The sequence below is a fragment of the Sorex araneus genome, chromosome X (assembly GCF_027595985.1).
Source record: "Sorex araneus isolate mSorAra2 chromosome X, mSorAra2.pri, whole genome shotgun sequence".
In the NCBI taxonomy this organism is placed as follows: Eukaryota; Metazoa; Chordata; class Mammalia; order Eulipotyphla; family Soricidae; genus Sorex; species Sorex araneus.
The window spans coordinates 57350509-57376935 of NC_073313.1; the positions used below are offsets into that span (position 1 = coordinate 57350509).

At 38.1% G+C, this 26427-nt stretch overlaps 1 pseudogene; it reads right to left on the reverse strand.

The window, feature by feature from the left end:
- Positions 1-9762: 9762 nt before the first annotated feature.
- On the reverse strand, positions 9763-17934 carry LOC101541245 (zinc finger Ran-binding domain-containing protein 2-like; annotated as a pseudogene).
- Positions 17935-26427: the final 8493 nt, after the last annotated feature.

Genomic DNA, 26427 nt, shown 5'->3' on the forward strand with positions numbered 1-26427 from the left:
CATTTGATGGAATTTAAAGTAGAAGGCAACCAATCTTAGAGAATAATATATTTTTACAGATATATAAACACACAAAGCTCAACCTTTAACAGCATGAAAGTAACCTCTTATAGAAGGGCTTTATGCTCCTTGGTTAAATACAACAATCTTCACGCACATTCTTCTAAGAAAAGTTTTTTTGGGGATCATTTTTAGCAGTTTATTCCTAAAACACAATACAAAATTAAAAAATCGGTTCTGCTTTGGGACAGGATTGGGGTTTGGGATGGAAATATCTGAAATATGGTGGTGGGAAGGTGTAATGGTGGTGTTTAAATATTAAATGTAATCAAATATTGTGAACTACTTTATAAAAATAAAATGAAATTTAATTTAAAATGCTGAGCACCATGTATCAATTGAGAAAAGCACCATGTATCAAAAGAGAAAGCCAAATCAAGATTATAATGAGATATCATCTCATAGCAGTGAGAATGGTACATATCAAAAATAGTAGGAACAATCTGAGTTGGCAGCGATGTGGTGAAAAAGAAAATCTCATTCACTGCTGGTGGCAATGTTGTCTGGTACAAACCCTGTGGAAAACAGTATAGAGAGTTCTCAGTATACTGAACTGCTATAAAATTGAACTGCTATATGACCCATCAATTCCACTTTTGGGCATTTATCCCTAGGCCATAAAAACACTCACCCAAAAGAACATATGCACATTATTATTCATTGTTGCATTCAGTACAATATCTAAGAATCAACCTAGGTGTCCAACAACAGATGAATGGATTATGAAGATTTGGTATATATACAAAATGGAATACTATGCAACTTCAAGGGGTGATGAAATCATGAAATTTGCTGCAACATGGTTGAAACTATAATAAACTATTATTTATTATATTGGTTAAATAATCCAGAACAAAAAAGAAAAACACAGTATGATTTCACTTATCTATAGAATATAGAATACTGGATGAGTAAATGTATTAAAATAAAAGGGGGATGCCTAGGTCACCCTTGATCCCAGTGTTTAGAGATGAGAAGGACAAGGACAAAGAAGGAAAGATATAAATGGGGAAAGAAGAGAACAAGAACTAATGGGTGTACAGGCATCGGGACTTCAGTTATACCAGTGATATGAGTGAGGGGCATAGTCATATATACAAAGCACGGATTCAACAGAACTGAAATCATGAGATCTTAGCAGCAATCACTGAAACTTTGTAATGTGCCTGTCAAGTAGATAGGTGGGGATGGAGTGGACATTTCAGTAGGAAGTGAATCTGGGAACACTGGTGGAGAGAAGTTGACATTGGTAGGGGGATCGGTGTTGAATTATTGTATGCTTAAAATTTAACTATTAGTTTTAGGCATACAGTAATTTGTAAAATCATGGCTCTTTAATAAAATTTTTAAAAAGAAGGATCCTGTGTCTGACCAGACATAAATCTGAGTATAAGTATGTGTACCTGTTTAAGTGTAAGCATTCTTATAATGTGTGACTACAAATGTGTAAGTGGCCATATGTGTGCACATCCATCGTATTTGAACTATTAAATATTTAGTTAATTTAATATTTAACAATATTAAAAATTGTTCTATGTTACAGTTTCTTATCCCCCCTGCTCCTACCTCTGCTCTAGGATTTATAGCAGATAAACAGGTATCTTATACATATTTCAGAAGCTAAAAATGGTTTCATAGTCGGCCTTGGGTAAACTCTCCTCACACAAAGAAGGAATTAAGAATTAAGAAAATTGGTTCCTTGGAAGTATAAGAGAACTTCCCAAGTCCACAAAAAAAAAGTCTCAGAAGTGAGGTGAGTAAGAAGCAATCTTACATTTTAGAAAATTTCCTTCTGGTGATGCGGGCCGAATACAGACTAGAGACTGAACACAATGGCCACTCAACACCTTTATTGCAAACCACAACACCTAATCAGAGAGAGAGAACAAAAGGGAATTCCCTGCCATAGTGGCAGGGTGGGGTGGGGGGAGACGGGACTGGGGAGGGGGGGAGGGATGTTGGGTTTACTGGTGGTAGAGAATGGGCACTGGTGAAGGGATGGGTTATCGAACTTTGTATGGGGGAAACATGAGCACAAAGATGTATGGATCTGTAACTGTACCCTCACGATGACTCTCTAATTAAAAATAAACTAATATAAATAAATAAATAAATAAATAAATAAATAAATAAATAAATAAAATTTCCTTCTAATGTGTTGATTATAACTGAACATATCTTCCTATATAGGACATCAGTAGGCTCCACTTTCTGTCTTTTGAGGCCTTTACCAGATTTCTCTTAGGAATGAGGAGTACCCCCGCTCCCAACCACAAATTACTGTTATATCAAACTTAAGTCAAACAACACTACCCATTAAAGTGTGTTCTATTGCATACTCAAGTTCTTTCCAGATTGAATTTCTGTTCTGAGTCATGTTGGAAAGCTGATGCTAGTGAAAAAGACTTAGAAATTTTCATGACAGAACATGAGCTCTGGTCCTCTGAACCCAGGCTCCAGATAGAAAGCCTCAGACCCAGGACCTTGAAAGCTCACTCTTTGCCAAACCCAGCCCCAAGATCAAGGAGACCCATTATCTGATGTAAGCTCTAATTCTCCGAACCCAGGCATGTGCTTCTGGGCACTTGGACAACACCTACTCTCTCGCACCCACCATGGTTAGGATCCAGAAGGAAATCTTCGGACACAGGACGCTGAGGGCTCATTCTTTGTTGACCCCAGCTCCTAGATCACACCTTCTTATGTCAGCTCTAATTCTCCAAACCCCAAACTGCGCAGAAGCATTATAGATTATTATAGAAGCATTACAGATTATTGAAGCCAGTGGATACAACAACCACACTTCACTAACATTATACAGTCATATATCTCAGTCAACTAAATGGAATGGCTAGTTTAAAACCCTCTTGTTATTGTCTAACAGCACTAGGAAATAACATATAGAAAATTACATGATCAATAGAGGTATTATTAGTAGTCCTCTGGTATAAACAACCAAACTTTTAAATTCTTAAGTAACTGGGAATCAAAACCTCCAACATTAACCAACATTAACCTCAAAATTAACCCACATAAAACTCAAAGAACAATGAGGAAACTAAGGAATCTAACTGCTGTGTGAAACAGAGATAGAAACCCAGGCCCACTAAAACTGTCCAGCCTGGTTGATGAGGACCTGAAATTAATACTCAGTATATTGGCAATTAAAATTTACCAAGCAGTGCTCAGTGACATTAAGCAATCACGAGATGAGAAATTCGACCAACTCAAAGAAGAACTGATATAAACGATGATGAAAACTGATACAAAAGATTCCATACAAAATGAACTGAGGGAACTAAAGAACACAATAGAAAGCCATAGTAGTAAAATTGCACAGGTAGAGGACCATATAGATAATTTGAAGACAAAATACAAGCCAGCATTATAGAGAACTGGAAAAAGAAAAGCATTATAATGGAAGGGAATGTAAGGTACTTCCAAGAGGAACAATCCCCAAATTATAGGAATGCAAGAAGAAGAGGAAAATGGCAAAGGAGAGGAAAGTGGGAGTGACCATAGCTGAGAAATTCCCCATTCTCTGAAAGAAAGCTGATTCAAGAGGCCCAAAGAGTACCAAGCAAAATAAACCCAACCAGAACAATACCAAGACATAGAGTAATCAACATGGCAAAATCCAAAGAGATACAGACTTCTTAAAGCTTCTAGAGAGACCTCAAACATAATGGAAACAATATAAGATCTTTTAATCTTTAACAATATAACAGATTTTTCCCCTGTGAAACAGTAGCACTGTAGCACTGTCGTCCAGTTGTTCATCAATCTGCTCCAGCAGGTACCAGTTAACTCTCCATTGTGAGGCTTGTTACTATCTTTGGCATATCAAATATGCCTCAAGGAGCTTGCTAGGCTCTGCCTTGCAGGCGGGATACTCTCGGTAGTTTTCTGGGCTCTCCAAGAGGGACAGAGGAATTAAACCCGGGTCAGTCAAGTGCAAGGCACACATCCTACCCGCTGTGCTAGAAAAGGGTGAAATGAAATATTCAAATTACTCACTGAAAAAACTTTCAACCTAGAGTGCACTACACTGTAAAGCCTTCATTTATATAGAGGGAAGGATAAAAATCTCAGGCAAACAGAGTTAACAGCATTTGTGATAACTAAACTGACCCTGAATGAAATACTGAAAGACCATTTGTATAAACCAAACATCCAACTGTTGAAAAAACAACCCACATAGTAAAATGGCAACAAAGCCCTTTGTGTCAACAATTTCTCTGAATGTCAGTGGACTGAGCTCTCCTATCAAAGACACAGAGTGACAAGATAGATCAGGAAACAGAATTCATCTTTTTGTTGCTTACAGGAAACACATCAAAAAATCATAGGATAGACATAGACTCAGAGTGAAAGAATGGAAAACAATCATACAAGCCAAAAGTAAACAGAAAAAGCTGGGACAGCAATTCCACTTTTGGTAGCCACCTCCAGGACAGAAAAATATTAATTCAAAAGGACGTATGCATATCATTATTCACTGCAGGATTCTGTCCAACTGCTAAGATTTAGAGTCAACTTAGACATCCAACAATAGATCAGTGAATCATGAAGATGTGGTATATATACATAACAGAATATTACACAACTGTAAGGAATGATGAAGCCATGCATTTGCCTGCAACATGGATGGAAGTGGAAGATATCATGTTAAATGAAGTAAGACAGAAAAGGGCAAACACAGCATGATATCAGTTATGTGTAGTATTTAGAATAACTGGTTCATTAAATGCAATAGTTTAAAGGGCTGCCTAGATTACCTTGGGCCCCAGAATATAGAGAGGAGAAAGAAATAAATAGATTAAAGGGGAAGGGTAGAAGAGACAGGGGGCAGGAGTCATGGAGATTCATGTGCATCCATGGTGTTAAGGAATGACAGAACTAAATATCCAAAACACAGAGTCAACAACACTGAAATCATGAAACCAAACTTAAATAACCAAATGTAAAGGATGCCTGTCAATATGGAAGGCTGGCCGGGGCTGGAGCGATAGCACAGAGGGTGGGCATTTGCCTTGCATGCAGCCAATGTAGGTTTGATTCCCAGCATCCCATATGGTCCCCTGAGCACCAACAGGAGTAATTCCTGAGTGGACGAGCCATTAATAACCCCTGTGTATCCCCGGGTGTGACCCAAAAAGCAAAAAACAAAAGAAAAAGATGGCAGGCTGGGGACAGGGCAGAGGAAAGTTGACACTGGTGGCCGGATAAATGATGGAACATTGTATGCTAAAAACTCAACTATGAAAAACTTTATAACTCATTATGTAACTGCTTTAATAAAATAAAATTTGGGGAGGGGAAAGCAGGAATTTTATTTTCCTGATTTAAATGGAAGAGATTAGGGGCTGGAGCAATAGCACAGCGGGGAGGGCGTTTGCCTTGCATGCAGCCCACCCGGGTTCAATTCCCAGCATCCCATATGGTCCCCTGAGCATGGCTAGGGGTAATTCCTGAGTGCAGAGCCAGGAGTGACCCCTGAGCAACGCTGGGTGTGACCCAAAAAGAAAAAAAAGCTTCTGTATTGCAAATGGAATGATCATTACAATAGAAAGACAATACACTGACTAGGAGAATATATTTGCTTACCACACAATGAACGAAAAGAAAAATACTAATATCCAAGATGTATTAATAACACATATATCTTATCAAAATAATAAAAACATTCATCAAGAAATGGGGAAATGAGTTGAGTAGACACTTCCTCAAAGAGAGAATGGAAGTGGAGAGTATCTTACTGAGTAGAGTCAAAAGGTGGACAAATACAGAATGCTTACTCTTCATATGTGGACTACAAGAAAGCATAGTAAAGAAAAAAGGCCAAATATAATAGGCCCTGACTTTGCTAGGGGTGTGGAGGAGTGGGTGGGTGGAGTGATAGGAAACCTAGATAGTAATGGAGAGACGCTGACACTGTTGGCAGGTGTAGTGTTGCAATATTATATGCCTGAGACATTACTGGTAACAGTGTTGTAAATCACATTGCTTACATTTAAAAATAGAAAGAAAATAAGAAACAAAAACAAAAGAAAGTGTTTAGGAGATGCCCAGTCAACCACTGTGACTGGGACTTGACAGCTTGGCAGAATAGAGTTGTGTAAAGCCTTGAACAATATGCTATGGATCTTGGATTTAAAACTGTAGGGCAAGGGGCCTTAGAAGCTGTATATATGACCAGTTTTGCTCTTTGAAATATTATTTCGATGGACTCTGTGAATACATCTGAGTGGATCACATAAGAAGCAGGCACTTTTGGACATATACTTATCTATTCTCCTATGTTCCCCTACATTAAGGAGAAACCCCTCAGAAACTTCAGTTATCCAAGTCTCTCTATTCTGCAAAGATCTTACTCTTCCTATAGCATCTAACTCCAATATATACTTTCTGGAAACATTCACTGGCTTCCACTTGGTTATTTGCTCTGTAAACCCCCTCAGTATCCTGGGATTCCAAGGTGACAAGAAATAATTTAATACATGACAGCAAGAACACTTCAAAGGCAGTGTGAAAATTTCATATGCTTTTGCATATTAAATGCCTAGCATAGTGTTTAGAACATGAAAAACCATAGAGAAACCCTTCTCCAGTGTATTAGAAAAAGAGTACATGAAAGAGAGGAAATAAAATATGAGAGAAATCATATCATAGAAGTTGGGAGAGGGAGAAAAGGAAGGAGAGAGATTAGATGCTGTGATGTGCAACAAAAGACAGTAACACAGAAGAGAAAAAATGAAAATTTAGATAGTATTTCATTTTCTATATGGCACAGAAATCGATAACAAATCTGGGTTCATAACCTGATTCTATCACTTGTTGGCCATGAGCCTTTAGACACATTATTTTACCTCTTGGGCATTAATTTACTTACTTGTAAAATGATGAAAATACTTCTTTAGAATTAAAATATGTGATTTGTATGAAGGCATTCATGCTATTTTACTTGCCCTTCCTTTCACAATATTAAACAAGGGTCTTGGCATGAATGTGAGCACAACAATTAATAAGAATAAATGGATGAATAAATAAAATAAATTTAAATTTAAATTCATATTAAAATAAATTTAATATGAATAAATGGAAGCCTAAGAACTTTTATAACCAGGGAAGCAGTTCTTCATTGCAGAAATGACATCTGCACTTGTATGCTCATGGCAGCACTGTTCAAAATAGCCAGAATCTGGAAACAACACAAATGCCCAAGAACAGACAACTGCTTAAAGAAATTATGGTACATCTACACAACAGAATACACTGCAGCTGGTAGAAAAAAATTAAGTCATGAATGGATGAACATGGAGTGTATCATTATAAATTAAATGAGTCAGAAGGACGGGGCAAACATAGAATGACTACACTTATTTGTGGCATATAAAAAAACAGTACAAGACTAACAGTCAAGGACAGCGGAAATGAGGTCCAGGAATATTGGTCCACTGTTGAAAGCCTGAAAGTGTTGGGGGTGAGGACAGTTTGGATAAAAAAGGGACCACCATGACAATGATGGTTGGACGGATCACTCTGGAAAGTTGAGATGTGTTGAAAGTGGGTAAAGGATCAAACATGATGACCTCCCTTTATCTGTATTGCAAACCATAATTCCCCAAAGTTGAGAGAGACAAAGAAGAAAAGTGCCTGCCATAGAGGCAGGCATAGTGGTAGTTCAATAAAAAAAAATTTAATGGTTAACAAGCAAATGAAGAAAAAGAGAAGCAACACGGTTTCATTACATTTTTTAGAGAATTTAGAGAATTTTAAATTTTTATTATTGTTAAGGTAATTGAGCACATAATGGTGTTGTCATTCATAATCTTGATATACACAGAAGTTGAATTTTTTTAGAAGTTGAATTTTTTAAACAATCAATGTAATGATCTAGAGATAAGTAAAAATCTTTGTCATCCTTCTCTACATTAGATGTTTTTATTTTGAATCACATGATATGGGGGACTTGTATATTTAGTGTTCAGGATTATTACGTATTTAATCTAGTCATAGTTAAGAGACAGAAAATAATATGACCTGTTTTCCTGTACCCTGGGAAAAGAAATCCAGACACTCATTACAATAACATATTATGTAACTGATGTTGTCATAGTGGAGATTGTAGGGAGGTTTTGTGTAAGAACTCAAAGAAGTGTAATCTCTTGGGGGAGGGAGATGGCTACACTGGTGAGAAGTATGGTGTTGAAATTGTGTGCATGGGAAACATCATTAACAGCATGATGTTGATTAACAGCATTCCATGTTGATCCACTTATATGCATCAGGCATGGAATTGGGTACTACTCGGTAGCATAGTTTTAATGGTGGCAGTAGCAATAATAGCAGAATTAATAGCCCCAAAGTTCATAATGATACTATTCCAATATTCCTGGTTATGGGGCCTTTATCCTTCTGAAGATACTTTGTGAGAATAGTCAGTTTTCAGTGGTGGCTCTATGAAAAAGGACTTCTGCATCTGGAGCACCCTAGAGGGGAGCAGCTGAGCCTACCACCTGCCCAAACCAAAAACCTCTAAACCACACAATCTCTGCCATAGTCATGGCCAGACTCCACTACTTGGGACAAGCCTCATCCGGAAATTGATCTGTTGAAAAACTCAGGTATGCAGGTTTTTGTGACTGAAATCTCCAGGAGTCAGGGATGGTGTTTTTCCTGTAGCCTGGCAGGCATACCCCTGAACTGCTTTTGGGCCAAATAAGCTCATTAACCAGCCATGATCCAGAGACAAATAAATAAATCTCGAAAGAGATCAACACATTGCAGAGATGCTACTGGACCCCGCGCCGGGTTCTTGTCATCAGAGGCATCTAAAGTCACCATCCAGTTAAAAAATTAACTCCAACTGTATTACCCCATTTAAAATTTAAAATTTAAATTAAAAATTTCAGAATTCCTGGAGCACGCAGCTGCATTCGTGGCCGCACAACATCTCAAACTTTACACCACTGATGAACCAGCATTTACATTGGATGAGACGTAAAGTGGATGGCAACCAATCTCACCAATCTTGATTAAAAAATATAAGTACACAAGGCTTAAGAGAATATAAACACACTAAGCCTAAGCAGTAACAACATGTTAATAATCTTTTTTATAACAGCTAAAATGTGCCATAAAGCAATATCCACACAGCTTCTTCTTAAGGAACTATTTTGTTTATAATTTTTATAGAATTATAACACACAAATAAAATAAATTATTCATAGAAGAAGACTTGGGGGGTGTTTGGGAAAATTTGAAATAATGGTGGTGGAAAGGTGCACCGGTAGCGGGATTGGTGTTGGAATATTGAATGTAATAAATCATAAAAAAACTTAATAAAAATAAATATTTTTTAAATGCTGTGCACATGCCAAGGGCTCAGTAATGTTAACAGCAAAAACAAAAAAAAGAGAAAGTAAAAAGTAAAAGACTTCTGGACTGCTGAAATAATGTGGCAATTATTTTGGAGAGAGAACACAGGGATTATTTTCCTCAGCACTACGTAGCTTCCAGGGTATCACGAGGTATGACCTATAGATCCCAAGCACCTCCAGAGTGGCTTCGTGGTCCCTGGCAACTCGGCTGGAGCAGCACCTCATATGTTAGATCCAGTATTAATGGGAGAGGCACCTGGGCCCCCTGAACACAGCTTGGAAATTGCCCCCCTCCACCAAATATTACAGATACATACCTTTAGGTGACATTCTTATTCTGTTGTGATATCACGTGAGTTTCATGGAAATGTATGTCTTTCCTCATGCTGGTAAACGAACCAGGAGCACCATCAATGGTGAAGTGGGGTACAGATGCTGGAAGACAGAATGTGAAAAGAAAATTGTCAAGTTCTCATTGTCTCATTGTATCAGCCAAAGCTGTAGGAAATGTAAAAAGAGATATATTGTATCCAGGAAGTAACAAAGAGAAGAGTGAAGGCAAGAGAAATAAAGTGCGAGACTAAATAAAAGCATCATAATGGCCAGAATCAGTTCTGACAAAAATGTCTGAATGAACAAATGGCACAAAATAACTAATTAATAATTTAAATGTTGTATTGGAAAGGTTGACAAAAGATTAGATCAAATCCTTATCGAAACTGTATAAGGGGTATGAAACATAGGAAATAATTCAATGCACGAGTAAAAATACAGTAACAGATCTGAATAATGCCTTTAAAGTAATAAGGAGATCAAGTATATTAAAATTCTTGTCAAAGCCATATAAGCATGACAAGTACTTTTTCTTAATCAGCGCAAGTTAAATACACAGTTAGGGAGCTCAGAGGAATAACCAAGGAGCCTGGATTACCTTTTCTGGCAGATGTAAGGTTGTGAATTCAGTAGCCAGTGTGGTCACACGAGCTGAGACTAATCCTATTCACTCTGTCTTAGTCTGACAGCTCTGCTGTCTGTGATACCTGGAACCACAAGCAATTTTGGGTGACACCAAAGCCACAAGTGTGTGTAAAAACCACAACAAGGACTTGAGACTCCCCCTCTTCCCCTCTCCCTGGCAAGCACTGCAACTAAAGAATATGTGAGCACTGTGGCCAGAAAGTGTGATTCTCAGTTAGTTCCTACAGCACCCCTGTGGAGCACTGTAATCAGAGAGCATGTATACTGGAGGGTGACCCTCGTTGAGTGTGTGTGCAAACACCACAACTAAAGGAGTACAAACCTCAATGAGTACTGAATCCAAGTGTGCAACAATTACAAATGGTTGTGAGATTCCCAGTGAGTATCACTGCTAAACGTTTGAACACCACAGTCTAGTGTACTTGTGGCACTTGGTCTTTGCAACATCAACAGCAGTGAAGAGAACTTCTGTGTGTGTTCAGAGGAAGCGGGCAGGTTGCAGTGTGGATTTAAATCCATTTGTGTAAGTTGAAATGCTATGCTGAGATGCCAAACTGAGAACATCTCTGAGAATGCGTTCACAGCCAGCATGTATTTTGTCAGGATGGGCTAGATAATGGTGATAACAAACATCCCCTGGTCTTTGGAAGTTTGAAAGAACAAAGGTCCAGGGACCAAGGAGATAGCCCAAAGAGCAGGAACACATGCCTTGCATGCAGGAATCCCTATTTTAATCCCTGTCACCAGATGGATCACCAAACACTGCTGGGCATGACCCCAAAAATGTATGAAATTTCTGAGCATTATCCACTGTGACTCAAAATCCAGGCTCACCCCAAATCAAACAAACAAACAGAGAACTCAGGTTTATTTTTCACTCAGTACACATGCCCATTGTGGTGGTTCCAGGAAGCTCTGCTCATCACACTTACTCAGAGACCCAAACTGATGAGCAGACACCACCTTAAATGGTGCAAGTCACCGTGCTTAAGGGAAAGAGGACTTAGGAAGTGGGAGAGTCTGCATATGTGCAACAATTTGCTCCCACCTGGACATCAAGACTACCACCAGCAACACAGCGAACAGTTATATGCCTCATGGCTCCAGCTAACTTTGGCTGAGAAGTCTATTACTTTCACTCCTGCCCTAATCTCTAGGGCTTCACCTACAAAGCCTCACAATGTGGCTATTCCTTGGCACAAGTCAATGTTGGAGGACCGGAGCCCCTGATACCAGAAAGGCTACTCTCCTGCCAAAGGGACTAAAGGAGAAGTTAAGATGCCCTGGTACCTAAGGTTTCATACGCTTTCCTTACAACACTGAAAAAAAGAAAAAGCACAATTAGCCATGGTGCAGCTAGTCATCAGGAGATAAATCACTAGTTTATCAAACTAGCTAAAAGCCAATCACTGGAGTGAATTTTACTCAAGTAACCAAAATCTCGATGATAACTGACCATTATGTATTGGCCATCCAGAAGAGAGTGTCAAATTCTACCTTCTAGTATCTTCCTTCACGGGACTAAATCTTACTCTTCAGAGGTACATCATTTAAGAAATCAGAATGAACTATCTTAGAACCTCTAATTTATTTACTTAAGCTTATCTAGGCTAAAATGCCCATTTCTGACTGCCCTATTTGTGATTCAGGGTATAATTCTGAAGTCTTTTAAAAATTTGGGTTAACTTCACCTAAGTATTTCTTAGTATTTTGGAGTCACTCTTATGTAAAACTATTCTTGGGTCTCCTTAGACTTAAGGAAACTTTAGTGTTCATGATATATTTCAGATCCCATATCCTGCTTGGGTGTGTCATGTGAGAAGGGTTAGGAGTAGGAGAGACTGTTAGAATCAATGTATTGAATACCCTCAGACTTGCTGAAGCTGGGTGCTAAAGGAGTGAACTGTAAATCTCAAAAATGATGGTTGGAGAAGCTACGGTATTTAAAATTAGAATTTTGTGATTTACAACTATTGGCAATAACAAGTTCAAGATTTGGATGTCAGAGTGGAGAATGAAGGAAGAATGGAGCAGAAGCTCTTCAGAGAAAAGTAGATTCAGAAAAGTGGTTTTTTTTTTTTGCTTTATGGGTCAAACCCAGCGATGCTCAGGGGTTACTCCCGGCTTTGCACTCAGGAATTGCTCCTGGCAGTGCTTGGGGGACCATATGGGATGCTGGGGATTGAACCCGGGTCAGCTGCGTGCAAGGCAAACGCCCTACCCACTGTGCTATCGCTCCAGCCCCCGAAAAGTGTAGTTCTTTTAAAAAGATAGAACATTTTTAAAAGAGGTATGAATTTACACATATATATTCAAGATTATGTAATTTAACTTTTATAGTATTTCATAAATTATTAACATACTGATTTTTCTTTAACATTTGGAAATTCATGCTAATTGAAACATTCACTAATTGTAATATGCTAATTGTGACATTAAAACATGCTAATTCTAACCTTGTGGAGGTAAGATAACCTGGGTTCAAATTATGAGATTTTGTACACATAATTTAATGTACATTAACTTAACTCCTTAAGTTTCATTTATTTCAATAAAAAATAAATTAGTAAGATACTGTGGTTAAAAAAAAGCCATATAAGCAAGTAAGCCATGGAAAAACTATAAGTAAGTCATGGAAAAAGCCATGGAAAAACATGGAAAAAAGTGTTAAAAAGTAAAAACCATATCAACAAAACCTGCTAATCTATAATTTTAAATTCATCAGAAATGTCCCTTTTTAAGCAGCATGCATTTCATCATAAAATATACCTTATAAGAAAGATTAAAGTAAGTCATTTAGGAAGGAGGAATATGACATACATCAGAAAACTGGATATATTGCCAAACTGATTTTCAAATCTCTCAATGTAAGTGCTTAGGTCCAAGGGACATTTGTTATCTAAAATCTAGCCTCTAAAGCTTGAAAACAATTTTTTAACATGCCTATTCCTTTGCATCTATGAACTCCTTGGCCACTGTTGCACAGGGTATTGTAAACTGGTGTCTTGTAATGGTATTCCTAGATGCCATAAGTCTAGTACTCTAGGTAGCACAGGAGATCTGTACAAATTTCACAGAGACCTATTACAGGATAACCATTTCTATGCCTACTCCCATGCCTAAATGTATTATTCAAGTGTACTAGGAAACACATGTGTTAGTAAACTGGCAGCAACACAGACCCATATGAAATTTATGCCACAGACCTTGCAGAAACACATCATACTATGTTTAGCTACTCAAGTATGCTAAAGGTTGGGACTTAAAATTGCAGATAGATGTTGGTTATACAAATATCCAAGTAGAAATGGTCAGCTCACTGAACAGACATTATTGGGTATACATAAATCATGATCCCCAGTTACTGCTAAGCCTAGCTTGGCTAAAATAAAATATCCACTGTTAGACACCAGTAACTGTGAGCTATGGGTCAGAGACCACCAGCTGAACCTTGGCTTGACAGGTTTTATAGGTTACTCATGACCAAAAATTCCCAACAGTCATCCAGCCCATAAAACAGTCAAAGCTACATGCTCTAGATAAAATTTGCGAGCATGAAGCCTGATCATTACCTAGGTTAGTTTTGACTCAGGCCTTCAGCTAACTCTAACATATCATCAGACATAACACAAGTCGATGGACGAAGTCAAAGCCCCAGAAGACTCCAAATATAGCAAAACTGTCTAGATTCCCTGAGGAAGATTCACAGACAACAATCCAATCAATATTCGCTGAAATTAAGAAATCAGTAGCAGGGCCAACAGGATAGTACAGGAGCTATGGCATTTTTCTTGCACATGGCTGACAGAAATTCAATCCTTGGCATCCCATATGATCCTCTGAACCCCGCCAGGAGTGATTCCTGAACATAGAGCCAGGAGTAAAGCCCAAGTACCCTGAGTGTGCCCCCACCCCGTAAATCAATGTAAAAGAACGTCAAGAAGTTGAAAGCATGAAATAAGGTTGAAAAAAAGTCTACAAAATAATTTTTTAAATTTTATCTTTTATCTTTTCAATTCAATTTATCATTAAATTAATTTTATTGTTATATGCAGTTTTATATATATAAATTAATTTTGTACACATGATTTTAAACTCTAAATATTAGAGTTTAATGCATGCAATGTTCCAACTCTAAGCCCACGTTAATTGTCAGTGTCCCTTCACCAGTGTCCCAAGGTGCCCTCCCATCTTAGCCCACCTCTTAAACTTCTTACTTTGTTTTTAATTTGAGACTTTATTAATAGTTGCCTACAGTATTATTTCCTTATGAAATGAACTAGTATAGCTTAATTAAATGAAATGAAATGGTAGTCACTTGAATTTTCTACAAACTACTATTAGCTAAGTTTATAACCTTGTATTTGTTTAGTACAGCTAAAGTTTTAAATATAGAAAGCACAAGAATAAACCAATGGTATGAAGTGAAATCTAGAACATCTGGGCAACTTAGCAGGTGGATTTTCAAGAAGCTTGAGGAACAATTACTAGAGAGTAAAAATTCTTGTGCAAACTAAAGTAAGTGTAGCCAAAAAATTAAGACATAACAAAAATAAGAAGTTCATTGTAAAAATTCTATCAAAATATTTCTAATTCAAGATATTTTTCTTTGATCTTTAGATCAAATGGAAGAGAAAAATCATTTATTTAAAAATTAAAAAAAATCTTGGTCTGTCTACTAAATACTTAGAAACGTTTTCATTTTTAATTGATGTAGACAAAACAAAACAAAAGAAAAACAAAATCAAACACAAGGTAAAAATGGGCATTGAGTCAGCCAAACAAAAATTCAGCCACAAACACAATGTTCAATTTCCCTCAATATACTTACCTTGCATTGTCACTGAAGATACTGTTAAGAGAAACCTTTTTGTTTTTAAACCATAGCTTGAGTGACCAGACTAAAAAATAAAACAAACTCTGAAAGTATTTTAAGCCATAAGTTATTTCAAGTAAATAGGAATAGTATTATTTCCTACTGTTTCTTGCAGAAACCAGAATTCATTTGTTACTGTAAATTGTTTTATTTAGTGTTTAAACATATCAAGGCAAATATAGTTATTTAAATTCACAATGTTTCTTTTGATCTCTCACCAAAAAAGGAGTAAACTTAAGTTTTCTTCAATTTTCTTATTAAGTATGATTTTGCTTTGCTACTGCGATAACTGGGTATTTTTTGGCTTTTTTGGGTCACACATAGTAATGCTCAGGGGCTACTCCTGGCTCTGCACTCAGGAATCATTCATGCAGTGCTCAGGGAACCATATGGGATGTCAGGGATCAAACTCGGGTCAGCCATATGCAAGGTAAATGCCCTACCCACTGTACTATCAGCCCTGATAACTGTTTTTTTTTTAAAGACTGTCAGACAAAGCTTTTTTTGGGGGGGTCACACTCAGCGATGCACAGGGGTTACTCCTGGCTCATGTACTCAGTAATTACTCCTGGTGGTGCTCAGGGGACCATATAGGATGCTGGGAATCGAACCCTGGTTGGCCGCGTGCAAGGCAAACACCCTACCTGCTGTGCTATTGCTCCAGCCCACAAAGCTTCTCAAATATTAATTTATTTTCGAAAAAAATTTCTTATAAGTCAACCATAAAAGTAGTGAAGGAATGAACTTGGTAGACATTCTCCCTCGAATTATGAATCAGAAACCAAGAAATAAACAACACATTTGTCCTGCTGAAATTTACAGGATTTTTCTATATTAAATGTTGTGGTGTAAAAAAGTATGACTGTGTAAAAGAGAGAATGATTCTAAAACATCCTTTAAGAATAGGGAATTTTAAAGTTTCCAGTTGGTTGTTTTACAATTAGATTAACATTGGGGGGGGATAATTACTTTTGACATCTATTGGCACTACAGATGTCAAATATCCATTTCCCAGATTAACATAATAGATTTTTATCAACAACTTTACCACAAGTTTTCCTCCATGCTCAAAGTTCTGGCAAACCAACGCAATCCTTTCTTAATTCAAAGTTCATATCTGGAAAGATAGATCTAAGAGTTCAAACGAACCAAAGTACTGATTTTGTCTAGATGATTTTTAAATGAAACAGATGGTTCTAAATAACAAATAGAATATCAATTTTTGGAATACTATGGCTTAAAATACTATTTATTTTCAATTTCAAAAAAGCTCCACATTTGTACTGTTCTGAAAAACAATGAAAGGCATGCAACTCTTCTAAGCACTTCTGGTCAAATAAGACACCAATTTCTTTAAAATTATGCCTCATGTACTGCATTGGGTTTTTTTTTTTTGGTTTTTAAGATGAAAATTTTAATACATTATTTCTTTTACAAACTTGAGTATGAACCAGAATGGGATGATCCGAATGACCTGTGGTTCCTGGATAAAGTAGTGGTGCTCCAAGGGGTTGAGCCCTGGACTCAGAGTTGTTTAGAGTTTTCACCAATACCTGGTTTTCCAGTAATCGTGATCTTTTTAATCATTTTCTGTGATCTCCAGATGAAGATATAGAATAATCTCTTTCTGTTCCTCTCAGAAGAAGATGATGAATTTGAATAAGTGGTCTTTTTCTGTTTTCTTTTTTGTTGTGACATTTTTTGGGGGTGGAGGTCACACCCGTTGATGCTAGGGAGTTACACATGGCTCTGTACTCAGTAATTACTCCTGGCAGTGCACAGAAAACATAAGGGATGCCGGGGATAGAACCTAAGTCGGCCACGTGCAAATAACCTAGCTGCTGCACTATCGCTCTGACTCTGAATAAGATTTATTTTGTGGGGAAGAAGAGTCCCTGGAAAGCTACCCGCGGTTTATTTGATATGCCAAAAAGAGTAACAACAAGTCTCACAATGGAGACATTATTGGTGCTGCTCGAGCAAATCGATGAACAATGGGACAACAGTGCAGTGCTACTATCTTCTTCACTGGCTTCAAGATTATACTTTGAGAGATTAGCATCATCTTTATCCTCATTATCTAATTTTTATTTAGAAAGATCTTCATCTATCGCTTCTCAGCCTTTTGGCTAAGATCAAGTGTAGAAAGATCTTCATCCCCATCCTCTTCCTCTTCCTCAAGTTCTTTATCTTCAACTTCCTTTAAAAAAGATGCAGGACCAACTGCCTTCCCTCTGTATTATTTCTTCCGCCCGAATTCATCATATTCACTATCAGATTCCTCTTTTTTCTATATATTCGACATTTTCTTTTTCATTAAAACCACCACCATATCCTGTTATTTCCTCTACTTTGCATACTTTGGAATATTACACGTGTTACATTTTGATCTTCTGGCTCAATTCACAGTACTGAAAGTTTCACACTGCCAGTCACTAGCACCAAATAGGTCTTGGCTCTTTTCTTCAAGTGACTTTCCTATTTTAGTGCCCTTAGTTTTCATCACCTTAGCCTCAGTTTTTTTTTTTCCTTACCACATCTATTACAGCTGGTTCTTCTGTATAAGTTTATATTTCCAGATTTTTTGCCAGGGCAAATCCAGTCACCATCACTGTCTCAGAAATTCTTGGTTGACATCTTGGATGCCACCACTCCAGCCATCCGCAGCTACGTCCTCCTACATTTTTACTTTAACAGATTGACAGCATCATGTACCACTGGTGTAGTACATTCTAAATTGGTTTAACACAAATTACAGTACCAGAGTTAATTTGTTAATTTTAGTTTGGGTTTGATACATACAGTAGTGTTGACTCTAATGTTTTTGCTGTATTAATTTATTTCACATACTCAATATCTCTAAAAAATACAAAACGCATGCATGGGGGAGGTGCGATGTGATGTGTGTTGTGTTGTTCATGACCTCTTGGGGTGGCGCTCACTCTTTCTCTCTCACCGCTTGCATTTGGTGCTCTCGAGCCACTGTGCATGGACAGGATTGGGATGGCTCCTCCTTGTGCTCTGCTTCTGTGTGTGCTGCTGTGCTCTCTTCTGTCTATCTCTCTCTCTGTCTCTGTAGTCTCTCCTCTGGTCTCTTCCGACCGCTCTGTCTCTGCTTCTATGTCTTCTCTCCGCTTCTGTGTCTTCTCTGCTGCTTCTGTCTTTCCTCTGTCTTTCTGTCTTAGTTTATATAGCAATCACATAGGGTGGTAACATAAAGGTGAATTGAACATTAACAAATCAACAAAGAGGGGTAAGACCATTTCTCTAGGAGATTAACAAAATCTCATCTAAGGTGATTACTTCAGATTCCTGGGAGATTTGCCCAAGGGTGGGATCCAAACAAGGGTGTGTCACTTTCTAGCTAGTAAATCCACTTAAATAGTTGTAGTAAATATACTTCAAATATTTCTGGCAATGTCATTCTGTATGAACATAGTAAGAGATATAAACTTAAAGTTTGGTTCTTTCTGAGGATATCTCACTATATTTTCTAGACCACAGTCCTCAGGTCAGATTAGTCTTCCTAGCCCCAGCAGGATTCTAGTCTCGTCGTTACTTTTGGATCATGACAACATTTGTCTATGACCATGCTTTCAACTTATAGTTGAGTATTGTGGCTCTTTGGCTGGCACATTTCGATTAAAAAGTAGCTCACAGCTTGCCCTGGGTCCATTATGTCCCTTGTCGGGACGCTACTTTTGGGGTGCTAGGAACTAAGGGCAACTGAGTCAAGAAAGCAGATGCCCGGGAGTAAATATTATTGGAGTCAATCAGCTCCCAAGTTACAAAGCATAATATTAAATGTCTTCTTTATGTCCATACATAGAGGACATTGCTTTAAGTTTAACTAAGTGCCCTGTGGCAAGGCTAAAAGGACAAACCCAATGTTATCCTACAAATACCAAAGTGTCTAAGGCACTTAACCAACTGCTTCTTATTTCCTCCTCCATTTCTTTCTTGGCATTCTCATATCTGCAATATGGGCCAAGGATTTATCCACTTTTGATACTTATTATTCCCTTGTCTTGTTATCCTATATATCATACATCAGACACCCAGAATTTGTCCTCCCTCTGACTTACTTTGGCATACAGTTTCATGGTATATATTTCCATCCAAGTTGTAACAAACAGCATGATTTCATCCTTCCTATGGATAAAAATATTAAATTGTGTGTGTGTATATATATATATAACTGTATCACTATTACTGTCATCCCATTGTTCATCAATTTGCTTGAGCAGGTGCCAGTAACATCTCCATTCGTCCCTGTCACATACTACTATAGCACGATGGCGTACTGGGTGCTCTTTCAGGGTCAGGGAAATGAGGACCATCATTGTTACTGTTTTTGGCATATATAATATGCCATAGGTAGCTTGCCAGGATCTGCTGTGTGGGAGGGATACTCTCTGTAGCTTGCCGGGCCCTCCGAGAGGGACAGAGGCTTTTGGGGCAGTCTCTAATTGCTTTTACAGGTGTTCCCAGTCTTCCAAATGTAAGCTTTTGGTTGACTGGCATGTTGTACCAATCTGCACACTGACAAACACGCACCTGCCTGTGTCTCTGGGCAGCACCTGGGACATCTGCGGCCTCAATCACCTTCATTATACACACATCTGCTGTTGGATAATTTTCATACTGGTTGTAGTACAACAATTAGCTGTTGTACTAATTGTTGCAACAAACATAGGCATACTTATATCTTGACTTAATGTTTTTGTGTCTGGGAGTGAAGATGCCAAGAGTTACTTCATCATTTGGAAGCTTTTTGGAGATTCATACTTTTTGGAGAATTTTCCATACTGTTTCTCTTGGTCGCTGAACCCACTGGAAGTAAATGAGAGTTCCTTTTTATTTTTTACCTCATTCCCATCATAGATTGTATCTATTTATATATATATATATATATATATATATATATATTCCAATCTCACTTGTGTGAATGCTATCTCATTTTCATCTTGAATTCCATTTCCCTGAAAATAAGTGATGACGAACAGTTTTTTTTTGTTTTTTTTTTTAATTTTAATTTTATTTATTTTTAATTAGAGAATCACCGTGAGGGTACAGTTACAGATTTATACACTTTTGTGTTTATACTTCCCTCATACAAAGTTCGGGAACCCATCCCTTCACCAGTGCCCATTCTCCACCACCCGTAAACCCAGCGTCCCTCCCACCCTCCCCAATCCCATCTCCCCCCCACCCCACCCTGCCACTGTGGCAAGGCATTCCCTTCTGTTCTCTCTCTCTAATTAGCTGTTGTGGTTTGCAATAAAGGTGTTGAGTGGCCGCTGTGCTCAGTCTCTAGCCCTCATTCAGCCCGCAACTCCCTTCCCCCACATGGCCTTCGACTACAATGTAGTTGGTGATCGCTTCTCTGAGTTGACCTTTCCCCGGAACGTGAGGCCAGCCTCGAAGCCATGGAGTCAACCTCCTGGTACTTATTTCTACAGTTCTTGGGTGATAGTCTCCCACTCTGTTATTCTATATACCATAGATGAGTACAATCTTTCTATGTCTGTCTCTCTCTTTCTGACTCATTTCACTCAGCATGAAACTTTTCATGCCCATCCACTTAACTACAAAATTCTTGACCTCCTTTTTTCTAACAGCTGCATAGTATTCCATTGTATAGATGTTCCAAAGTTTCCTCAACCAGTCATCCGTTCTGGGGCATTCGGGTTTTTTCCAGATTCTGGCTATTGTAAACAGTGCTGCGATGAACATACATGTGCAGATGTTGTTTCGATTGTACTTTTTTGCCTCTCTGGGATATATTCCCAGCAGTGGTATTGCTGGGTCAAATGGGAATTCAATATCTAATTTTTTGAGAATCGTCCAAATTGTTTTCCAGAAGGGCTGAACCAGTCGGCATTCCCACCAGCAGTGAAGAAGGGTCCCTTTCTCCCCACATCCTCTCCAACAGCGGTTGCTTTTGTTCTTTTGGATGTGCGCTAGTCTTTGTGGTGTGAGGTGGTATCTCATGGTTGTTTTGATCTGCATCTCTCTGATGATTAGTGATGCAGAGCACTTTTTCATGTGCCTTTTGGCCATTCGTATTTCTTCCTTGGTAAAGTTTCTGTTCATTTCTTCGCCCCATTTTTTGATGGGGTTGGATGTTTTCTTCTTGTAGAGTTCAACCAGTGCTTTATATACCATTGATATCAACCCCTTATCTGATGGGTATTGTGTAAATATCCTTTCCCATTCTGTGGATAGTCTTTGGATTCTGGTCAATGTATTTCTTGCGGTGCAGAAGCTTTTTAGTTTAATGTAGTCCCATTTGTTGATCTCTGTTTTTACTAGATTGCTTAGTTCCGTGCCACCTTTGAAGATACCTTTATCTTCAATATCGTGGAGGGTTTCGCCGACATTGTCTTCAATGTACCTTATGGTTTGTGGTCTAATGTTGAGGTCTTTAATCCATTTTGATCTGACTTTTGTGCATGGTGTCAGGTCAAGGTCTAAACCCATTTTTTTGCATGTGGTTGTCCAGTTGTGCCAGCACCATTTGTTAAAGAGGCTTTCCTTGCTCCACTTCACATCTCTTGCTCCCTTATCAAAGATTAGATGGTCATACATTTGGGGTTGTGTGTAGGGGTATTCCACCCTGTTCCATTGGTCTACGGCTCTGCCTTTGTTCCAGTACCATGCTGTTTTAATTGTTACTGCTTTGTAGTAAAGTTTGAGGTTGGGGATGGTGATGCCTCCCATCATCTTTTTCCCAAGAATTGTTTTAGCTATCCTTGGACGTTTGTTATTCCATATGAATTTTAGGATTGCTTGATCCATTTCTTTGAAGAGTGTCATGGGTATATTTATAGGGATCGCATTGAATCTGTATAATGCTTTAGGGAGTATTGCCATTTTGACAACATTGATTCTCCCTATCCACGAGCAGGGTATATGTTTCCATTTCCTCATGTCCTCTTTGATTTCATGGAGTAGCGTTATGTAGTTTTCTTTGTAAAGGTCTTTTACTTCCTTGGTTAAGCTGATTCCGAGGTACTTGATTTTCTGGGGCACGATTGTGAATGGGATTGCTTTTTTCATGTCCCTTTCCTCTGCCTCATTGTTTGCATATATGAAGGCCATGGATTTTTGGGTATTGATTTTGTAGCCTGCAACTTTACTGTATAAGTCTATTGTTTCTAAGAGTTTCTTAGTAGAGGTTTTAGGCTTCTCTAGATATAGTATCATGTCGTCTGCAAATAGTGAGAGTTTGATTTCTTCCCTTCCTATCTGGATGCCCTTAATCTCTTTTTCTTGTCTGATAGCTATCGCAAGTACTTCCCGTACTATATTGAAGAGGAGTGGTGAGAGTGGGCATCCTTGTCTTGTGCCTGATCTCAGAGGAAAGGCCCTTAGTTTTTCCCCGTTGAGGATAATGCTTGCCGTAGGCTTATGATAGATGGCTTCGACTATCTTGAGGAAAGTTCCTCCAAACCCCATTTTGGCGAGGGTTTTCATCATGAAAGGATGTTGGATCTTGTCAAATGCTTTCTCTGCATCTATTGATATGATCATATGGTTTTTATCTTTACTTTTGTTGATATGCTGGATTATGTTGATTGATTTCCGAATGTTAAACCATCCTTGCATCCCTGGGATGAATCCCACTTGGTCGTGATGTATGATCTTTTTGATGAGTTGTTGGATCCTATTTGCCAGTATTTTGTTGAGGATCTTCGCATCGGTGTTCATCAGGGATATTGGTCTGTAATTTTCTTTCTTAGTGATGTCTTTGTTTGCTTTTGGTATTAGGGAGATGTGTGCTTCATAGAAACTGTTTGGGAGATTTCCTGTTTTTTCAATTTCCTGGAAAAGTTTGAGGAAAACAGGCAGCAGGTCTTCTTTAAATGTTTGGAAGAATTCGCCAGTGAAGCCATCTGGGCCTGGGCTTTTGTTTTTGGGGAGGTTTTTGATCACAGCTTCAATTTCCTTAACATTGATGGGTCTATTCAGGTATTCCAAGTCTTCTTTGTTCAGTCTTGGGAGATTGTAAGAATCGAGGAATCCATCCATTTCTTTTAGGTTCTCCTGTTTTGTGGCATATAGACTTTCGAAGTAGTCTCTAATGATCTTTTGAATCTCACTGGTTTCTGTTATGATGTCCCCCTTTTCATTTCTGATTCGATTTATTAGGGTTCTTTCTCTTTCTTTCTTTGTGAGTCTTGCTAGTGGTTTATCAATCTTGTTTATTTTCTCGAAGAACCAGCTCTTTGTTTCATTGATCTTTCGGATTGTCTTTTTGGTTTCCATGTCATTAATTTCTGCTCTAATTTTTATTATTTCTTTCCTTCGATCTGGTTTGGGTTCCCTTTTCTGGTCCTTTTCTAAGGTCTTGAGTCGTGAAGTCAAGCTGTCTATGTGGGCCCTTTCTTCCTTCCTGAGGAATGCTTGGAGAGCTATAAATTTTCCCCTTAACACGGCTTTAGCTGCGTCCCATAGGTTTTGGCAGCTCGTGTCTTCATTCTCATTTGTTTCTAAGTATTTTTTGATTTCTTCCTTGATTTCCTTCCTGACCCACTCATTGTTCAACATTGAATTGTTTAATTTCCAAGTGACGAACAGTTTTTTTGTTTTTGGGTCACACTGACAGTTTGTTTTTGCTTTTGCTTGGCGAATGGCATTAAATTATCAAAAATGCCTCTAAAGTCAATGTCACAGAGTTCTGTATCTGTTTTCCTTGATATCATTTTTGGATTCAGACCTTTTATCTAAATCTTTAATGCATTTAAATTGACCTTGTGTATGGTGTGAGATAGGGGTCCAAGTTAATTTTTCTGTATGTAGCTAATCAGTTTTACCAACACAATTTGTTGAAGGATCTAGTTCATAATCTATTTCATGTATATAGATCCTTTCTTGAAAATTAGTTGTCCATACCTGATGCTTAGTGGTCCAAATATAAGAATTTGGTAACTCAATGTGATCTAAACATTTAGTTGTCCAAACCTGAAGGTTCTCAATTCTATAGCATTCATCTGAGAGTTCAGATTTATTCAAGTACCATAAACTCTTGATAACTATAGTTCTATGCAATTTAAAGTTAGGGAAAGGAAAGCTCCCCATCTTGTTTTCCTAGTAATTCTTTTGCTCAGGGAGTCTTAATTTTACTACAAATTTTAAGAGCATCTGGCACATTTTCCTAAAAATGATCATTGGAAATTTTTTAAGGACTGGCTTTAAACTTTATAGTATTTTAGATAAGATGGCAATTTTAACACTGCTAATTAATTATTCATTCCATTAAAAAGGTGTGTTTTCATTTCCTTGTCTCTTTAATTCTTTTTCTTAGCAGTAGTTTTCTTGGAATAAATCTTTTTGTTTTTTTTGTTTGCTTTGTTTGGGGACCATAACCAGCGATGCTCAGGAGTTACTCCTGGCTCTGAACTCAGGAATCACTCCTTGCTATGCTCAGAGGGGGCCATACGGGATACCAGGGATCCAACCTAGGTTGAATGAATGTAAGGACCCAACCTGCTGAACTATCTCTCCAACTCCTCTCTGAATATCTCTTTTACCCCATTTGTTAAGCAGATTTCCAGGTAGTTCTTTTGGGGGACACCACTGTGAACAGGGTTTTTTTTTCATTTCTCTCCATTCCACTTCACTTTTGCATATATCATGAACGGGGCTGAATAGTGTGCTTGCGTTGCACACATCTGTCCCGAGTTTGATCCTTGGCATCCCAAATTGTCCTCCCAAGCACTTCCAGGAGTAAGTTCTGAGGGGAGAACCAGGAATAATCTTCTAGCACTACTGGATGTGGTCTCCAAACAAAATAAATCAACAACAAAATAGATGCCATGACTTTATGTGTCTTGATTTTCTAGCCTTCTACATTACTATATAAGTTTATTAAGATTTTTGGTTGTTGGAAGCATTTTCTTGGTACCATACCATCTTAAAATACTGATAGTTTTTGGTACATCTATACAATGGAATACTATGCAGCTGTTAGAAAAAAGGAGGTCAAGAATTTTGTAGTTAAGTGGATGGGCATGAAAAGTTTCATGCTGAGTGAAATGAGTCAGAAAGAGAGAGACAGACATAGAAAGATTGCACTCATCTATGGTATATAGAATAACAGAGTGGGAGACTAACACCCAAGAACTGTAGAAATAAGTACCAGGAGGTTGACTCCATGGCTTCGAGGCTGGCCTCACGTTCCGGGGAAAGGTCAACTCAGAGAAGCGATCACCAACTACATTGCAGTCGAAGGCCATGTGGGGGAAGGGAGTTGCGGGCTGAATGAGGGCTAGAGACTGAGCACAGCGGCCACTCAACACCTTTATTGCAAACCACAACAGCTAATTAGAGAGAGAAAACAGAAAGGAATGCCTTGCCACAGTGGCAGGGTGGGGTGGGGGGGAGATGGGATTGGGGAGGGTGGGAGGGACACTGGGTTTACGGGTGGTGGAGAATGGGCACTGGTGAAGGGATGGGTTCCCAAACTTTGTATGAGGGAAGTATAAGCACAAAAGTGTATAAATCTGTAACTGTACCCTCACGGTGATTCTCTAATTAAAAATAAATAAATTAAAAAAATACAATTAATTTTAGTCAACTGATGAGTAGTACATAAAACAATGTGTTAATTAAATACAAGTAATCTAATTAATTTAAGATATACTTAGCTGTAAAGTTAAGATGAAATATGTTTTATTCATTAAGTACTGCTACAGTGATTCACCAGTAAATGTTTAATAAGAATAGATAAGCAGTTACACAGATGAATAAAACTATGCACATAAGAATAAAAAAAATACTGATAGTTTGAATTTTTTTGTAATCTGAACCTCCTTAATATCTTTTACTTGTCTAATTGTTGTAGTTAAGGCTTCCAATACTTCGTTAAAAAAATGTGGCAAGAGTAGGAAAACTGTCTCATGCCATAAAGAAGCCTTTCAATTTTTTCTCATTGAGCATGATGATACCTGTGGGTTTGTGGTAAAAGAATGTAACTATTTTTAATTTTTTATGTTTTAGAATTTAACTATTGATAATACCAAGTTGACTCCATAGCTTGGAAGTTGGCCTTACATGCTGGGGGAAAGTCATACCAAATGGAGAAGGGAACACCAAGTAAAATGTGATTGGAGATCCAGTGTGGTA